Source organism: Mauremys mutica, chromosome 22 (assembly GCF_020497125.1).
Source record: "Mauremys mutica isolate MM-2020 ecotype Southern chromosome 22, ASM2049712v1, whole genome shotgun sequence".
Taxonomy (NCBI): domain Eukaryota; kingdom Metazoa; phylum Chordata; order Testudines; family Geoemydidae; genus Mauremys; species Mauremys mutica.
In genome coordinates, this window is record NC_059093.1 from 21,292,310 (window position 1) to 21,311,038 (window position 18,729).

General features: G+C 50.1%; 1 non-coding gene across 1 annotated transcript; it reads right to left on the reverse strand.

Moving 5' to 3' along the window:
- Window positions 1–6,714: 6,714 nt before the first annotated feature.
- Window positions 6,715–6,787, reverse strand: TRNAR-CCU. Its single transcript has one exon. It is a non-coding gene; the product is annotated as a tRNA-Arg (tRNA).
- Between the last annotated feature and the right edge of the window lie 11,942 nt (window positions 6,788–18,729).

The following is an 18,729-nucleotide window of genomic DNA, read 5'->3' on the forward strand; positions in this document are numbered from 1 at the left end:
CACACCCACCAGCATAGCTTCCCCCAGTGACATAGCTACCACCTCTCGGGGAGATGGATTAACTGCACAGATGGGACAGCTCTCTCCCCTCCGCTTAGAGCAGCTTCATTATTTATGAATAGGTGGGAAATAACCTCCTGAATGGACAGGAACCAATGTATCAGATATTGCTGTGTCTGCATTCAATATGGGTAACTGGTCATATTGGGCTGGATTAGTAGGAGCTTTGCCAGCAGATCGAGGGAAGTGATTATTCCCCTCTAGTCAGCACTGGTGAGGCCACATCTGGAGCCTTGCGTCCAGTTCCCGCCCCCCCCCCCAGAAACAAATTGGAGAGAGTCTAGGGGAGGGCAACAAAAATGATTAGGGGGCAGGAGACTTACAAGGAGAGGCTGAGGGCAGGGCCGCCCAGAGAGGGGGCAGGGGGGGCACTTTGCCCCAGGCCCTGCAGGGTCCCCAGGGGATATACAGGATTCTATAGTATTGAAACTTTTTTTTATGGAAGGGGCCCCTGAAATTGTTTTGCCCCAGGCCCCCTGAATCCTGTGGGCGGCCCCTGCCCTGACCGTGGTGCTGCCCCCCCACTCCACCCGCTTCCCTCGCTCTTCTCCCTCCGAGGCCCCACCTGTGATCCGCCCTCACTCCCATCTGGCTACTTCTCACACCTGCTCTTTGGCTGAGGCCTGCTGGTCGCTCGCTCCTCTCCTCCCCCAAGGCCTCCTTGCGCCTCTCCACCCCCTACCCCAAGGTCTGCCTGCTGCCCCCCCCTCTACCCCCTCCCCTGAGACCCACCCTGCCCATCGCCCCCACCTCTCTGCCCCCTCCCCTGAGACCCGCCCTGCCCACACCTCTCTGCCCCTCCCCAAGACCCACCCTGCCCATCGCTCACACCTCTCTGCCCCCTCTCCTGAGACCCACCCTGCCCATCACCCACACCGCTTGGCCCCCTCCCCTGAGACCCACCCTGTCCACCTCTTTCTTTGGTCATCTGTTCTTATTCCTTGAAACATCAAGGATGGAATAAAAAGCTGAGTTTACTCCAGGGTGAGGAAAGAAAGGAGCCACCGACCCCCTGGCAAAGCTCAGTGCCCCAGAGAAAACCTGCCCCCTGCTACCGCGATCAGTGATGTACTGGGGATATGACGGGAAAGGGACTGTCTGAATGATCAAGGCAGGAAATGGACAAAAATCTACAGCAACATCATTAACCACAAACACACTCTCCTCATTCTCCAGCCAGAAGGGAAAGGAGCAGGAATTCTTGCAGTTCAGCCATGGACACACTTACACAAGGGCACAGCAGTGTGTGTGTTGTGGAAGCTGGTTTGAGGAAACAACTGGAACTGATCACTCAGTGAGAACAGAACTAGAGTGTAGTGAGAACCACATATCCAGCAAGTAGTTGTGGATGAGTGGTTAAGTTAATGGACTAAAAATCCACTGGGGTCTCCTTGTGCAGGTTCAAATCCTGTCAACTACAGAGGAAGTTGTGGTTCTTTAGTTTCAATGGAGCTGGGTCTTGTCTCACTCTTAAGCTATGTGTACATGAAAGAGTAACTTGGCTTTAGTTAAAGTGTTTTAACTGAACAGCTGTTGCATGTCCACCCTGTGTCACCAGAGCACATCCATGCTAGCATCTCTTGGATTGACACAGAGACCAGTGCATTGTGGGTAACTATCCCACTGTGCAGCTGGCTGCAGGGTGCTTTGGGAAGGGTTTGCAATGCCTCACGGGCTGGTACAGCATCACATGATGCAGGTTTCTATCCCATTGTTCCATGGGCATCCTACTAGATTGCCAGCTGCTTTCCAACTGCAATGTGCGTGGTGGGGTAGAGAGCGTGTGTGTGTGTGGGGGGGAGACAGTGTGTGTGTTGCGGAAGAGTGAGTGTGTCGCACACTGTCTCTAAGTTCAGACAGCTGCTGGAAGCAACCAGTCCTGAGGCAGGGGACAGCCCCGACATCAGCCCCCCTTCTCTCACTGGCTCAGCTCAGAACAGCACTCTCTGTCACACACACACACACACACACACACACACACACACACACACACACACACACACACACACACACACTGCTGCCTGCTTAGCTCTGTGTCAGAGGTGCTGGAACAGGGGGTTTAGAGGGCCATGGCCCCACCACTCTTTACTGGCTGTTAGGACAAATGATGCGGGGGGGAAGAGTGCAGTCTTGGGGAAGAGGCGTCTGTGGGTGTGGCCTCGGGGGGAGAGGTGGTGTGAGTGGGGATCCTTAGGGAAGGGGTGTCATGGGGGTGCCACAGTTCGGACAACGGTGCCCTCCCCACTGTAAGGAAGCTTCTGCCACCCCTGCTCTGTGTTGGCAGAGCGGGAGAGAGCAGCACCCACGGCAGTGATTTGCTCCCCGGGGCTCCGGAAGGGGGGCTCAGAAGGCTATTTAAAGGGCCCAAGGCTCCGGCCGCTGGAGGGAGCCCTGGGCCCTTTAAATCACTAGCCTGGGGAAGCCGGGCCGGGCTGGCACAGCGTACTGGCTCTTGCTGGTATCCCATACCGGAACATACCGGCTTACTTTCACCTCCGGAAGGTCCTCACGTGGATCAATAACTGGTAAAAAGACAGGAAACAAAGGGTAGGAATAAATGGTCAGTTTTCAGGATGGAAACAGGTAACTAGTGGTGTCTGTACTGGGACCAGGACTAGTCAACATATTCATAAACAACCTGCTAAACAGTGAGCAGACAAAATTTGGAGATGATCCAAAACTACCGGTTTGCTGCCTAGAACGAACGCTCCTTGAGTGGGGTGATCCACAGGGAGTAGCTCAAACCTCCAAAGTGCCTGGCCAGGGGCAGGACATTAGCACAGCAAGGGAGGGGTGTGGCAGTGACATCACAAAGGCCTTTTGCAGGACCTCAGACTATTGGTCAAAGGTGGTGGGGAGGTGGTGACCTCACAGAGAGATGCTGACATCAGGCAGGCAGGACAGGGGCGAGGGGCCAGGGAAACCTCAGAGACCCCTGTGGCTTTGCTTCAGCAAGTCTCCTTCTCCAGGTCTCTCTTTGAGGACTGAGAGAGTATTTGGGTTCACGTACGTGAGCGCCAGGAGGAACCTCTTTCGAGTTTTCTCCTTCCCTTTTCCTGATTTTACTAGAAAACAGCCGTCCCTGTTTAGAAGGTAAGAGCCTCCTTGAGGTTTGAAACCTGTTCAGTCTGATCCATCTGGTGACAGTTGAATTCTAGGCATGGAAAACACGAGCTTAAGGAGGCAGAATTTTATTCCACACCTGGGATTTTGTCCCTTAGAATCACTGGGGATATTAGGGTTTGTCCTTTTTGTTTCACCTTTTCCTCCATCCCTCCCTCCCTCCTTTCTCTTTGTCTCTTGCTCCTTTCACCTGTTCCCCTCCCAACACCAGGAGCCGTGTGTGTGTGTGTGTGTGTGTGTGTGTTGTGGGGGAGTGCTCGGCAGCTCCCACTGTGGGAGGTCCACCCAAAAATGTGGGGCTGAAATAGTGCTCGGGCAGTGATCCCCACCGGTGACCTGGGCCATCCTTTGGGCTCTCTGGTGAGAACCCTCAGCCTCCCGTCCTCAGTCTCTACCCTGATTGGCTGAGCAGGGGGTTAGTGACAGGGAGGAGACTCAGGTCCTTGTTGTTCTCTTTTAAGACCAAGGAAATAAGTCAGAACCACTTATATGTTTGATGAATTTTGCTGCTTCTCTGCATTAATTGTCTCTGAGCAGTTAATGATTCTCTCTAACAATGCAGTTCTCCTCAAATACTTGCTGAATAATTACTGTGCACTGTTGTTGGTCTGGAGCTCATCTGAGAGCACTTTATTCAGGTCATTCAATGTCTGAAATTCAAGATCTGCCGGTTAGTTTGAAAATCAGGGCTCTTGGGTCCTATTCCCACCTCTGCCACTGACTGGCTGTGTGACCTAAGACAAGTCAATTCTCCATTCTTAGGCTTAGCTTCTCCCTCTTTCAAGGAGGGATGATAATGATCCGCTCCTACCTACCTCAACACACTCACTCTTCCCCAACACACACACTATCTCTCCCCACACACAAACAGTCTCCGCACTGCAGTTGAAAAGCATCTGGCAATCTAGCAGGATGCCCATGGAACATTACACCATGGGACCAGCTCATGCTGCTGTCTCTGTGAATCGGTGACCCTCACGGGGCCGGCTCAAGTAAGGGACTGTTGACCCCTTACTAAAAGTTAGTGGGGGGTTGGTTGACTGGTTCCCAGCACCAATAGAAGGGGGAAGGGCGAATGGGAAATCAGGACCCTGAGACTGACAGTCCCCAGGGGCAATGGGGAGAGGCCAAAGCTCCAAGTTAGCCGCACTGACATGCCAGGCAGTGTAATGAGGGAGTCACCAGGCCAGGGGGTCCCATCCTCCGTGGGAGCTGGAACTGCCTGGGCCAGAGTGGGGCAGAGCTAAGGAGAGAGCAGGAGCCCGAGAAGAGCCGGGGAGCAGAGCTGCACAGGTGTAGTGCCAGAAACTGCTCCCTGTAGGACTTTGCTACCTGTAGCAGTTACTGAGACCTGAGGTTGTTCTTATTTGCTGACTTGTCCTAATTGGCTCAAACTTGACAGTGGTGGGAGATGGAAGCATAAAGGCTTCATCCTCCAAACGACCCTGCCTGGTGTCCATCTATATCTATTACCTCTTAATACCGGATTGTAAAAAATTGAGTGAGGTCATTTAAACATCATTTATTTTGCAGCTTCATTTACTGTGCTAACAATGTAGCATCCTGACACCGATACTTCTGCCCATGTGCCCTGTGGGTTGGATTCATTTTAGTGGGACGCGGGACATGTGGAGGATAATTTCAACTCTTAATTTCCTTACGGTTTCCCTGCAATATACTTCTCTGCTGGTGTGATTTCTGGCCATTTCACATCTATTGTATTTATTACAATAGCACAAGTAAGTCACACAAGTGACATAGTCTAGGGGCTGGGCTACACTTGCAAGTTAGAGCGCATTAAATCAGCCCCGGGGGCCCTAACTCCTGAGGTGTCCACACTGGCAAGGCACATGGAGCGCCTGAGCTCTGCAGCTGGAGCGCTCCTGGTAATCCACCTCCATGAGAAGCAAAAAGCTCACTGTGCCTTGGCTGAAATGCCCGGGCGTCAGGGTGGATGACGTGTTGCATCACTGCACTGTGATTGGCCTCAGGAAACGTCCCATAATCCCCTGAAGTCAAGTGCCCACTCTGGTCATTGTTTTGAAATCAGCTGCAGGCATGTGGATATCCCCTTTCAAAGCTCCATTTCTGACAGCCAGCTGCTTATCTGCTCCGGGACAAAGCAACCATTAGTGTGGAATGCTGCTGTTGTGAGTGTGTGTGAGAGAGGGGGGGTCTGCTGCTGTCTGAACACACAAGACAGCATGCTGACACACTCTCAGCCCCCCAAACACACTGTTGCTCCCCCCATGTACACACAACACACTCCCTGTCACACTCCATCTCCGTCCCCCATTTGAAAAGCACGTTGCAGCCACTTGCACACTGGGATAGTTACCACAATGCACTGCTCTCTGTGGCATTGCAAGAGCTGCTAATGTGGCCACTCCAGTGTGCTTGCAGCTGTCAGTGTAAACACACGGCAGCGTTTTCCCTGCTGTGGTTTAACTCCCAGCGCTCTACATCTGCAAGTGTAGCCAAGCCCTAAATTTGCCAGACCAACCGAACTAAGGCCTGGTCCACACTGGGGGACAGTGTCGAGGTAAGATATGCAACTTCAGCTACGGGAATACCGTAGCTGAAGTCGAAGTATCTTATCCCGACTTACCTCCCATCCTCACCGCTCGGGATCGACGTCCGCGGCTCCCCCGTCGACTCCGCTACCGCCACTTGTTCTGGTGGAGTTCTGGAGTCGACGGGAGCGCGTTCGGGATCGATATATCGCGTCTAGATGAGACGCGATATATCGATCCCCGCAAAATCGATCACTACCCGCCGATTCGGCGGGTAGTCTGGACGTACCCTAAGTAACTGCCCTCCACCACCATGTGCAGTGAGTAGGGGCACGGTGAAGCACACGCTGCACTTGCTGGCTCAGCCTTGTGCATGGTGGGGTGGCCACCTCCCCACTGACGAGACCTGGTCCCACCGTCTCTGTGGAGCTCCAGGCTGCCTTGCTACCGTCCCTGTCTGTGTTGTCTGCTCTAGCAGTTGACTGGAAGGTGAGCATTGGCCGCATGCCATGTAGCCGCGTTGTCTCGAAGGGCGAAAGCAGGAGGAATGGTGCCTTCAGAGCCCACCCAATATTCCATAACATAGTTAAGGAAAATATTTCTCAATGCACTCTCACTAAAAGATCAGAAGCAGCCAGTGTCTGCAGCAGTCTACGAGCATTGGTATTTTCTTGAAATTTGCCAGACCAATCTAACACCTAACACACATTTGAAGTTCTTCTTTTCACACTGTTGGCTCATTCTCAGGTTCTGCTTCGTCTCCAGACAGATCCATTCTCTTTCAGGACGGCCTTGTTCTTTCTGTCTGTTTTTCTGTTTTTCTTCCTTCTATTCTCAGACAAATACTAGTATTAACTGTTTGCTACTGATGGGTCTAGAAAGCATTTGTCAAGTGGAAGATGCCATTTCTGGGGGATTGTTCCCAAGATCCAGTACTTTGTGTTCAAACGTCTCCCAGCTTCCTTGGTGAAAATAAGACCAAGGCTTCTTTGCAATATACAAGAAGAAAGGAGTGTTTTACCCCAGAGGGGACTTGAACCCACAATCTCTGGCTTAGGAAGCCAATGCCTTATCCATTAGGCCACTGGGGCCCTAAAAAGCAGCAGAAAGAAGGATGGAAATTCCCTCTCAGGATTGCACATTCCTCACATTCACTCAGAAGCCAAATACCCCATTTAATGGCCTTACAGAAACGTCTGCATCCCTTGGCAGTGAGGCAACTGGGCAGGTGGCTCACAGAGCTGAGCACCACCTTTCTGCCAGCCATCTTTAGAGAAGAACCCCACCCTAGAGTCACCCCTCCCTCCTTCAGCACCTCCACGGCTGTGGCTCTGAGTGGCAGTAGGATGATTAGGGGGTGAATCCGGGGCTGGAAGGGGGGTAAGGTCAGCCTGTAAGGAGGAACCAGTTGGGGCAGACCCAGGGGGAGGCTGTGGGCTGCTGGTTGGTTGTTGGGATCCGAGCTCTAGATCAAAGCTGCACAGCGACCTGACACCGAGGGTTATAGGGCCGACATAGTGACCCCTTACTGGCCTTGGTGACCCCCAAACCCTTGTTACTAAGGGCATTGAGGAGTCTCTGTCCCTTAATAACTTCTGGAAGCTCCCCAGCAGGCTGCGGGCGTCAGCCGCCTCCTGACACACAGGTTAGACTCTTGGTGCTGTGCCAGCCGCCCCCTCGCTTGCAGGCCCAGTGTAAGAAGCAGGAGGCCTGTTGCTGGCAGAAGAGGGTTTTGATTAATCAACCTCTGTGTTATGGGCACAGGACACTTCCACTCAGTAGCACAGCTGGGGGGGGAGCAGGGGGAGCAGCTAAGGGCGCCGGGTTCCTCCGGTGGGAGTGTGGAGCAGCCGTTCGTTTTCCTGTTCGCACTCCTCTGCGGTGTGAAAATCGGGGAGGGGAGGCAGAAGCCCCACGTCCCTCCCGAAGTGACACCCAGTGGGGGAAGCCAGGACAACAGGGTGGGGCGGCAAGTGGTGGCCAGACTCTCACCACCAGGGTCTAGTCTAGCTCAGGGTCCAGCTCAACTTCCTCCCCGCGCCACTGGCCCCCCGTCCCCTTCCACCACCAGGTCAACCCGGGCACTAGGGCAGGAACGGGGTGAGGCAGCAAGTCAAGCCGAGCAAGGCAGGCCAAAGCGAGTCTTGTCTTCATGGGCCGCTCCCAATGACGTCCTAGCAGAGGGTTCTATGGCAACCGGGGGGATTGGTGGGAGTCGGTGAGGGAGGAGTTGGCGGCTTTGTTCCGGCAGTCGGGCAAACACCATAACATTAAAGAAACCAATGGTGCCAAGTCTTGCAGCGTCACCTGTGGGATTTCCACAAGAGCATCCAGGCTGGGGAGCCAGTCAGCATGTGACTGTATGACCGGATCAAGTGACAGCTGCCCGAGTTCCACTGAATAGTGCAAGCTGAGCTCAGGGGGACTCTGGGACCTGTGGCTTCATACCTAAGCACAGGTGGAGTTTCAAGGCTTTGTCTTGCTCTTTCAAATGATGCGGGAGCCAGGCTTTTGCCTGGTGGCTGTTGTGACTTGCCTGGAGCCCCACGGGGAGAGATGGGAACTGGGTTTACTCTGAGTTCTGCAGCTGGGCTGCAGCCAGGCACAGGAAGCCACTTTGGCGGTGCTGGTCTTTCCCCAGGAATGCTGAGGGTGGGCCTGAGGGAGGGAGACTCAATCCTCCTCCCTCTTGGTCAGGGCGGAAGAGGCGGCTGTAAGAGTGGCCAGGTTCCTGAGCTGGGCCTCCCAGCGTTTGGGGAGGGTGGAGCTGACTGGGGCATGGTGCTGGCAAAATGCCTCAGGGTGCTGGCGGGAGGAGCAGGCCAGGACCAGGGCTGGGAAGAGAGAGAGAGAGAGAGAGAGAGCAGCAGGTTTCCTCTATTGTTTCCTGGGCTCTTTTTCTTCTGTAGTTTCTCCTCTGCATGAACTAGCTTACTCCCTCTGTGCACCTGGCTAGCTCAGGGGGCTGAATATCAGACTTTTAATCTGGGGGTCCAGGGTTCAAGTCCCTGGTCAGAAGTTCATCTATTCCCCAAGGTCTTAAAAAGCTCTGTCTCTGGAGTCCTTCTTGATGTTACTTTTTCTCTTCAGGATTTTGCCTTTCCTAAGAAGGGGTTTTGTGTGTGGGACTGAAGGGGCAACTTCCTGACACCCCCTCTGTCCTCACAGGCTGGAGGAATAAAGGCCTCTGGGCAGGGGCAGCCCTGGACTAGCTGCCAGCACCTGGCGCCCTAGGCGAACCCTGGAATCGGCGCCCCCCACCCCCAAACCCCAAGGGCAGAGCTAGGCTGAGGTTTTTTGGTAAATGGGGAAACATTTTGCCCCTTTTTTCCTTTTCATGTTTTTAAGCCTTTTTTTTTTAACAGAGGCTTAATTATTCGGTTTGTCCATCCATCTGGCTGTCCAATAATGTTTCTTTCTCCATCATTCTGGTTCTGGCTGCCCCTTACTACAGCCATAACTCTGGTCTTGAACTTTTTAGAGTAGTGAGGTACTGTAACGGTTACATGCTAAATACCAAACCCAAACAACACTAGTTACCTCTGTCTGGCAAAAAGTGTCTGGCAGTTTTGCCACTTTGAATGATTCAAATGGATTTTCAGAGGCATTATAAAAAAATCCGAACAAAGCAGAACCAAACCAATTCATCTTAAACCTTCAAAACAAGAGTTTTACAAACCATGAGTGTCAGTTTAGGTCCTTAAAACCTTACATCATCACACACAAAGTTCTCTTTTGCCCAACATCCCCTGCACTGCGATTACTCTTTTTTGCACAACTGAACTCCGATTGCACATCCATCTTGTACAACCAGAGCCAGCCAGAGGCAGGCAAGTTAAGTTCCAATACAGATAAAAAGATAAAAGAGACAATTTCAGCTATTCTATTATGTCATAATCTGCTCTGAGTAAACATGATAGGACACCTCATATTATGCACTACTCCTAGTAACACTCTCCAATGGATCCCCATCATCCACCCACCGTGAGGTAGGTAGGAGCGGATCATTATTATCCCTACTTGAAAGAGGGAGAAGCAAAGGCTGAGAAAGGAGAATTGACTTGTCTTCGGTCACACAGCCAGCCAGTGGCAGAGTTGGGAATAGGACCCAAGAGCCCTGATTTTGAAACTAACCATCGGATTTTGAATTTCAAACATTATATGACCTGAGTAAAGTGCTCTCAGATGAGCTCCAGACCAACAACAGTGCACAGTGTTGTGTATTTGGTTGTCATGGTTTTTGCTGCTATGGCAACTGAGTTAGAGTATTATGGTCTGTAAATAAAATGGAGGTTTTGGTTAGCTGTCTGCTCTCTGGCCTCAAGTGATTGCTTCCTACTCCGGCTGCCCCAAGGACATAACACTGGCGACGAGGGTGGGATCCTGGTGCTGCTCCAGTAACAGAAGGAAGTAGAAGTCAAGGTAAAGACCAAACAAAGAAAAAAAGCTGCTTCTTTGCACTGACTGTGAAAGTGAAACTAAAAATCATGGCTACTCTGACCAGGCCCCTGGAGCCTTTTGATGAGAATACAGAGCAGTGGCATGTGTATACTGAGCGTTTTGAGCTTTTTTTTATTGCAAATGACATTACAGAAGAGAAGAAGGTGCCAATATTCTTAAGTGTTGTAGGGGCTAAAACCTACTCCCTGCTACGCAGCTTACTACACCCTGTTAAGCCTGAGACTAAATCTTACAGTGACATTGTGGAAATCCTGGGGTCTCATTTCTCCCCAAAACCACTGGTAATTGCTGAAAGACATAGGTTCCACAAAAGAGACCAAAAGGAAGATGAAACAGTTGTACAATTTGTAGCCATTTTAAAAAAGCTAGCAGAACACTGTGAATTTAAAGAGATGTTAAATGATGCCCTGCGTGACAGGTTAGTGTGTGGCCTGTACAGTGAAGCTATACGGAAGCGCCTACTGACAGAGGCTCAGCTTACCTTACAGAAGGCTGTTGATATTGCTGTCTCCATGGAACTGGCTACAAGGGAGGCACAATACATCGGTGCACCCCCTAGGGTGCAAAAAGTGTCACAAGAACCGACCCACAAAACTGTGCAGAGTCAAGAATGTTACCGCTGTGGTAAGCCAGGACACCAGGCATCAGAATGCTGGTGTAAGGACCTGGTGTGTCGACACTGTGGCAAAAAGGGACACATTGAGTGTGCCTGTAAACAAAAGAAAAAGAGGCCTGTGGTCTGGCCGACAAAAAGAGGAACCTTGCATACTCTAGAGCAGACCCAGGATGATCAAGGAGACACCTCATCACAAGAGGAAGTGCCACTGCATGTTTTGTCTTTGGCAATGGGCTCACATGAATACTGGGTAACCCCCTTATTGGAGGGCAAACCTATACGCATGGAACTGGACACCGGTGCAGCTGTCTCGCTGGTCTCTGAGACTGTGTATAAAGAAAAGCTACAGCATCTTCCGCTTAAGGCAACAAAAACTGTTCTGAAGACGTATACGGGAGAAGCTGTGCCCATGGTGGGCACTATTGATGTTAAGGTGGAGCTCAATGGACAGGCCGCTAGATTGCCACTGTTTGTGGTGAGAGGTAACTACCCAGCCTTAATGGGTAGGTCTTGGCTTGGGAAGATTCAACTGAACTGGGCAGAAGTGCACCGGATGACTAAAGAAGAAACCAGTCTAACCCCTATACTAAGGAAACATGCTGCTGTTTTTGGAGATGATTTGGGAAGTATGAAGGGAATCACTGTGACATTGAACATTAAACCTGGCAGTCCACCAAAATATCTGAAAGCCCGAACTGTGCCATATGCCATCAGGCCAAAGGTTGAAGCAGACCTGGAGCGCCTGGTCACCAATGGAGTCCTAATACCAGTTACCCATAGCTCATGGGCCACTCCTATCGTTCCAATCGTGAAGAAAGATGGCTCTCTCCGGATTTGCGGTGATTTTAAAGTCACTGTCAACCCAGTGTTGTGTGCAGAGCAATACCCGCTTCCCCGCATCGATGACCTCTTCGCAGGCCTGGCTGGGGGACAAAAGTTCAGTAAGATTGATCTGAGTCAAGCATATTTACAGATGCACGTCGATGAAAAGTCCCAAGAGCTGTTGACTATTGTGACTCATAAGGGGCTTTATCGATACTGTCGCCTACCCTTCGGAATAACATCGGCTCCCGCCCTGTTCCAGAGAGCTATGGACCAGATCTTGTGTGGCTTGTCAGGAGTTCAGTGCTATCTGGATGACATCCTGGTCACTGGAAGAAATGAAGAGGATCACTTAAAGAATTTAGAGGCTACCCTACAAAGATTGGAAGAGTATGGCCTACGAGTTCGCAAAGACAAGTGTGAATTCTTCAAGCCCTCTGTTGAATATTTGGGACACATAATCGATTCTGCAGGTCTTCATAAGGCCCCTGCAAAAGTTAAAACTATTGTGGAGGCTCCCCCACCACGAAATGTAAGCCAGCTGCGCTCGTTTCTAGGACTACTGAACTATTATGGAAAGTTCATCTCACAGTTAGCCACACTGCTAAAACCACTTCACGAGCTCCTTGGGCAGAACAAGGCCTGGAAGTGGACTGAAGCCTGTGATGTTGCATTTAACAAAGTTAAGGATGCATTGTTAAATTCTGAAGTTCTAACGCACTTTGATCCATCCTTACCCCTGCAATTGGCCTGCGATGCCTCCCCTTATGGAGTGGGAGCAGTCGTGTCACACATTATGCCTTCGGGAGAAGAGAGACCTATTGCTTTTGCTTCACGCACTCTAAGCAAAGCAGAAACTAACTACGCCCAAATCGAACGTGAGGCATTAGGAATTGTTTTTGGAATTCGGAAGTTTCATCAGTACCTCTTTGGGCGAAAGTTTACTCTTCTTACAGACCATCGACCTCTGACGTCAATTTTTGGACCCTACACAGGCATTCCCCCACTAGCTGCTAGTCGTATGCAACGTTGGGCATTGTTACTTTCAGCACACACATATGAAATCAAATATTGGAAATCCACTCTGCACGGCAATGCAGATGGCCTCTCGAGGTTGCCTTTGCCGGTCAAACATCAAGATAGTGCCCAAAAGGAAATCTTTTACTTTGAACAGGTAGAGAATACACCCATCACTGCTACTCAGATAAAGAAGGCAACTCGCGTTGACCCAGTATTGTCCCAAGTTATGGACCTGGTGATGCATGGAAAATCTCGACAAACCTCTCCGGTCTCATCCGACCTTGTTCCCTACATGTCCAAACGGATGGAGTTATCGGTCCAATCTGGTTGTTTGTTGTGGGGGAGACGTGTCATTATTCCACCACCGCTGAGATCACAGATGTTAGAACAGCTACATTCCGGTCACTGTGGAATAGTGCGCATGAAGGAAATTGCACGAAGCTATTTTTGGTGGCCTGGATTGGACAGCGCTATTGAAGAGAAGGCAAAAGCTTGTATGTCATGTCAGGGTGTGAGGAATGCACCCCAATGGGCACCCCTACACCCATGGGACTGGCCTGAAAACCCGTGGCACCGTATTCACGTTGACTTTGCTGGCCCCCTTGAAGGAAGCATGTTCTTGGTGGCAATAGATGCCCATTCTAAATGGCCAGAAGTCTCTATAATGCAGTCCACTTCTGCAGAGAGTACTATCCAAAAACTACGAGGACTCTTTAGTCGTTTTGGTCTGCCAGAACAACTTGTGAGCGACAACGGACCGCAGTTCGTTTCTCAGGAGTTTCAAAATTTTATGAAGGCAAATGGGATACACCACATCACGTCAGCACCATATCATCTGTCCACCAACGGATTAGCTGAAAGATTTGTGCAGACAATGAAAAACGCTTTGAAATCAGCAAGGGGACAACACTCCATTCAAAAGCGTCTGGATATCTTCTTACTTTCCTACAGAAACACCCCTCATGCTATGACCCAGGCATCCCCAGCCTTTCTAATGTTGGGACGACAGCTGCGCACTTGCTTTGATCTGCTGAAACCTTCTGAACCCCGACAAATTGTGCAACATCAGCAGCAATATCAAGTCATCAGACGGGCACCCAGAGCAAAAGACCGAACCTTTAGCCCGGGACAGCCAGTTTTGGCTCGGAATTATACTTCCAGAGCTAAATGGGTCCCGGCCACAGTCATCACTCAAACAGGACCTGTTTCCTACACAGTCCGGACTGCAGAGAATGTTACCTGGCGGCGACATGTAGATCAGCTGTTGCCAGGTCATGCCAGTCCTCAGGACCCATCTGCAGTTGAGGGGTCTGACTTCACCTCTTCTGGTGAGGCACCGAATCACGAGTCACCTGTTCCTGACTGTTCTCCTCCATTACTGCCGGCGGCTGAGATACCCCTTTGCCCAGCACGAGCTGATACCACCTCCTCACCAGTTCGTGCTGCGGATCCTGAGCCCCTAGTGCTTTCAGGTGCAATAACACCAGAAGTTCGCCGTAATCCACCTAGAGACAGAAGGCCTCCTCATCGGCTGGATCTCTAGCTAGGGCGAACCCACGGTTATGGGGCAAAATAATCCCCAGGGTTTAGCCGGGAATGGAGGCAGTCTACCCTCCTTCTCTAGTCTAGTGTGTGTTTTTTTTTATTTAGGGGATGTTCTTATTAGGGGGGGAGGAATATGTTGTGTATTTGGTTGTCATGGTTTTTGCTGCTATGGCAACTGAGTTAGAGTATTATGGTCTGTAAATAAAATGGAGGTTTTGGTTAGCTGTCTGCTCTCTGGCCTCAAGTGATTGCTTCCTACTCCGGCTGCCCCAAGGACATAACACACAGGAATTATTCAGCAAGTATTTGAGGAGAACTGCAATGTTAGAGAGAATCATGAACTGCTCAGAGACCATTAATGCAGCGAAGCAGCAAAATTCATCAAACATAGAACTGGTTCTGACTTATTTCCTTGGGCTTAAAAGAGAACAAAAGGACCTGAGTCTCCTCCCTGTCAATAACCCCCTGCTCAGCCAACCAGGGTGGAGACTGAGGACGGGAGGCTGAGGGTTCTCACCAGAGAGCCCAAAGGATGGCCCAGATCACCGGTGGGGATCACTGCCCGAGCACTATTTCAGCCCCACATTTTTGGGTGGCCCTTCCACAGTGGAAGCTGCCGAGCACTCCCCCGCAACACACACACACACACACCCTTCCTGGTGTTGGGAGGGGAACAGGAGAAAGGACAAAAGAAGCAAGAGACGAAGAGAAAGGAGGGGGGGAGGGATGCAGGAAAAGGTGAAACAAAAAGGACAAACCCTAATGTCCCCAGTGGTTCTAAGGGACAAAATCCCAGGTGCAGAATAAAATTCTGCCTCCTTAAGCTCGTGTTTTCCATGCCTAAAATTCAACTGTCACTAGATGGATCATACTGAACAGGTTTCAAACCTTGAGGAGGCTCTTACCTTCTAAACAGGGACGGCTGTTTTCTAGTAAAATCACTAAAAGGGAAGGAGAAAACTCGAAAGAGGTTCCTCCTGGCGCTCACGTACGTGAACCCGAATACTCTCTCAGTCCTCAAAGAGAGACCTGGAGAAGGAGACTTGCTGAAGCAAAGCCACAGGAGTCTCTGAGGTTTCCCTGACCCCTAGTCCATGTCCTGCCTGGCTGATGTCAGCATCTCTCTGTGAGGTCACCACCTCCACACCACCTTTGACTAATAGTCTGAGGTCCTGCAAAAAGCCTTTGTGATGTCACTGTACACCCCTCCCTTGCTGTGCTAATGTCCTGCCCTTGGCCAGGCACTTTGGAGGTTTGAGCTACTCCCTGTGGATCACCCCACTCAAGGAGCGTTCGTTCTGGGAAGCAAGCCAGCTAGATAGGAAAACATCAGACGCTGCTCCCAATGCTACACTCAGTTTTTCAGAAATTAGTCAACTTTATGGCCAGAAGAGACCATTAGAGCATCTAATCTGACTCCCTGCATATCACAGGCCTCCTGTATGACACAATAGCTACTTTTGGGGCAAACACATTCCAGAAAGGCATCTAGTCTTCATTAAATGATATCAGGAGATGGAGAATCCACCACTTTCCTTGGTAGCTTGTTCCTGTGGCAAATCATCCTCGGTGTTGAATATTTGTGTCTTATTTGTAATATTAATTTGTCTCTTTTCACTTTCTATCCATTGGGTCTTGTTATGCCTTTCTCTGCTAGATTAGGGTATGCCTTTCATACCCAATCTTTTCTCTCCATTAAGGCCCTTCAACACTTCAGTGAATTCACCTTTCAATCTTCTTTTGATAAGCTAAACAGGTTGAGCTCATTCAATAGCTCCCTAGAAGGCATTTTTCTCCAGCCCTCAGAACATTTGGTACCTCTTTGGTCATCAGACTCCTGAACTGTAGCTTGTTCTTCTGCACAGCATAGCTTCTGGAGAAGAGGGATCTGCAAATGTACATTCATATGATACCTTTGTTTAATTGATCATAGAATCATAGAATCTCAGGGTTGGAAGGGACCTCAGGAGGTCATCTAGTCCAACCCCCTGCTCAAAGCAGGACCAAACCCAACTAAATCATCCCAGCCAGGGCTTTGTCAAGCCTGACCTTAAAAACCTCTAAGGAAGGAGATTCCACTACCTCCCCAGGTAACCCATTCCAGTTCTTCACCACCCTACTAGTGAAAAAGTTTTTCCTAATATCCAACCTAATCCTCCCCCTCTGCAACTTGAGACCATTACTCCTTGTTCTGTCATCTTCTACCACTGAGAACAGTCTAGATTCATCCTCTTTGGAACCCCCATTCAGGTAGTTGAAAGCAGCTATCAAATCCCCCCTCATTCTTCTCTTCTGCAGACTAAACAATCCCAGTTCCCTCAGCTTCTCCTCATAAGTCATGTGCTCCAGCCCCCTAATCATTTTTGTTGCCCTCTGCTGGACTCTCTCCAATTTATCCACATCCTTCTTGTAGTGTGAGGCCCAAAACTGGACACAGTACTCCAAATGAGGCCTCACCAGTGCTGAGTAGAGGGGAATGATCACATCCCTTGATCTGCTGGAAATGCCCCTACTTATACAACCCAAAATGCCATTAGCCTTCTTGGCAACAAGGGCACACTGTTGACTCATATTCAGCTTTTCGTCCACCGTAACCCCTAGGTCCTTTTCTGCAGAACTGCTGCCCAGCCATTCGATCCCTAGTCTGTAGCAGTGCATGGGATTCTTCCGTCCTAAGTGCAGGACTCTGCACTTGTCCTTGTTGAACCTCATCATATTTCTTTTGGCCCAATCCTCTAATTTGTCTAGGTCCCTCTGTATCCTATCCCTACCCTCCAGCGTATCAACCACTCCTCCCAGTTTAGTGTCATCTGCAAACTTGCTAAGGGTGCAGTCCACACCATCCTCCAGATCGTTAATGAAGATATTGAATAAAACCGGCCCCAGCACCGACCCTTGGGGCACTCCACTTGATACCGGCTGCCAACTAGACATGGAACCATTGATCACTACCCGTTGAGCCCGACCATCTAGCCAGTTTTCTATCCACCTTACCGTCCATTCATCCAGCCCATACTTCTTTAACTTGCTGGCATGCATACTGTGGGAGACTGTATCAAAAGCTTTGCTAAAGTCCAGAAATAGCACATCCAATGCTTTCCCCTCATCCACAGAGACGGTTATCTCATCATAGAAGGCAATTAGGTTAGTCAGGCATGACTTGCCCTTGGTGAATCCATGCTGACTGTTCCTGATCACTTTCCCCTCCTTTAAGTGGTTCAGGATTGATTCCTTGAGGACCTGTTCCATGATTTTTCCAGGGACTGAGGTGAGACTGACTGGCCTGTAGTTCCCTGGATCTTCCTTCTTCCCTTTTTTAAAGATGGGCACTACATTAGCTTTTTTCCAGTCATCCGGGACCTCCCCCGATCGCCATGATTTTTCAAAGATAATGGCCAATGGTTCTGCAATCTCATCGGCCAACTCCTTTAGCACCCTCGGATGCAGCGCATCCGGCCCCATGGACTTGTGCTCGTCCAGCTTTCCTAAATAGCCCCAAACTACTTCTTTCTCCACAGAGAGCTGGTCACCTCCTCCCCATACCGTGCTGCAGAGTGCAGCTGTCTGGGAGCTGACCTTGTCTGTGAAGACAGAGGCAAAAAAAGCATTGAGTACACTAGCTTTCTCCACATCCTCTGTCACTAGGTTCCCTCCCTCATTCAGCAAGGGGCCCACACTTTCCTTGACTTTCTTCCTGTTGCTAACATACCTAAAGAAACCCTTCTTGTTACTCCTAACATCTCCGGCTAGCTGCAACTCCAAGTGTGATTTGGCCTTCCTGATTTCACTCCTGCATGCCTGAGCAATACTTTTATACTCCTCCCTGGTTATTTGTCCATGATGAAAACATAAACTAGACACTTAGAGGATTGGAACTGATTTCAGCTGATGGACAGCTTTGCTAGGTTTTTATGCATTTGGACAGCAAAATGTTGATTGTTTACATTCATATCAAGCCCCCCTGTATAGTGAAGCTCCTGAACATAATGGAGAATGGAAATGAAAATGTTTTCCTTTTTTTAAAAAAAAAGAAAAAAGGTTATAAGAAAACACTGGGGTTTGAACCAAAGAGCACTTAATGAGCTGTCAAGCATGCTACCACTGAGCTATACCCCCATGACAACAGAAGTATGGACTCATGATCTCCAGGACTTTGAAGGACAAACCCTGCTTCATCGAGCTCCTTTGCCATTCCCAGACCACAGGTGGTTTTAAAAATGGGGTTTGATTAAACTTCTTAAATGTGGTAAACACCACAGCTTGCACACCCAACAATATAGCTTCTCCCACTGACATAGCTGCCACCTCTTGGGAAGTGGATTAACTGCACCCACAGGAAAACTCTCTCCCCTCAGCATAGAGCAGTGGTTCTCAAGCTGTGAGTCAGGACCCCAAAGTGGGTCATAACCCTGTTTTAATGGGGTCGCCAGGGCTGGCATTAGACTTGTTGGTGCCTGGGGCTGAAGTCAAAAGTCTGAGCCCCACCACCCAGGGCTGAATCCCTCAAGCTCTGGTTTTGCCCTTACCTAACTGGGGCAGGGCTCAGGCTTTGTCTCCCCTGCCTCTGCT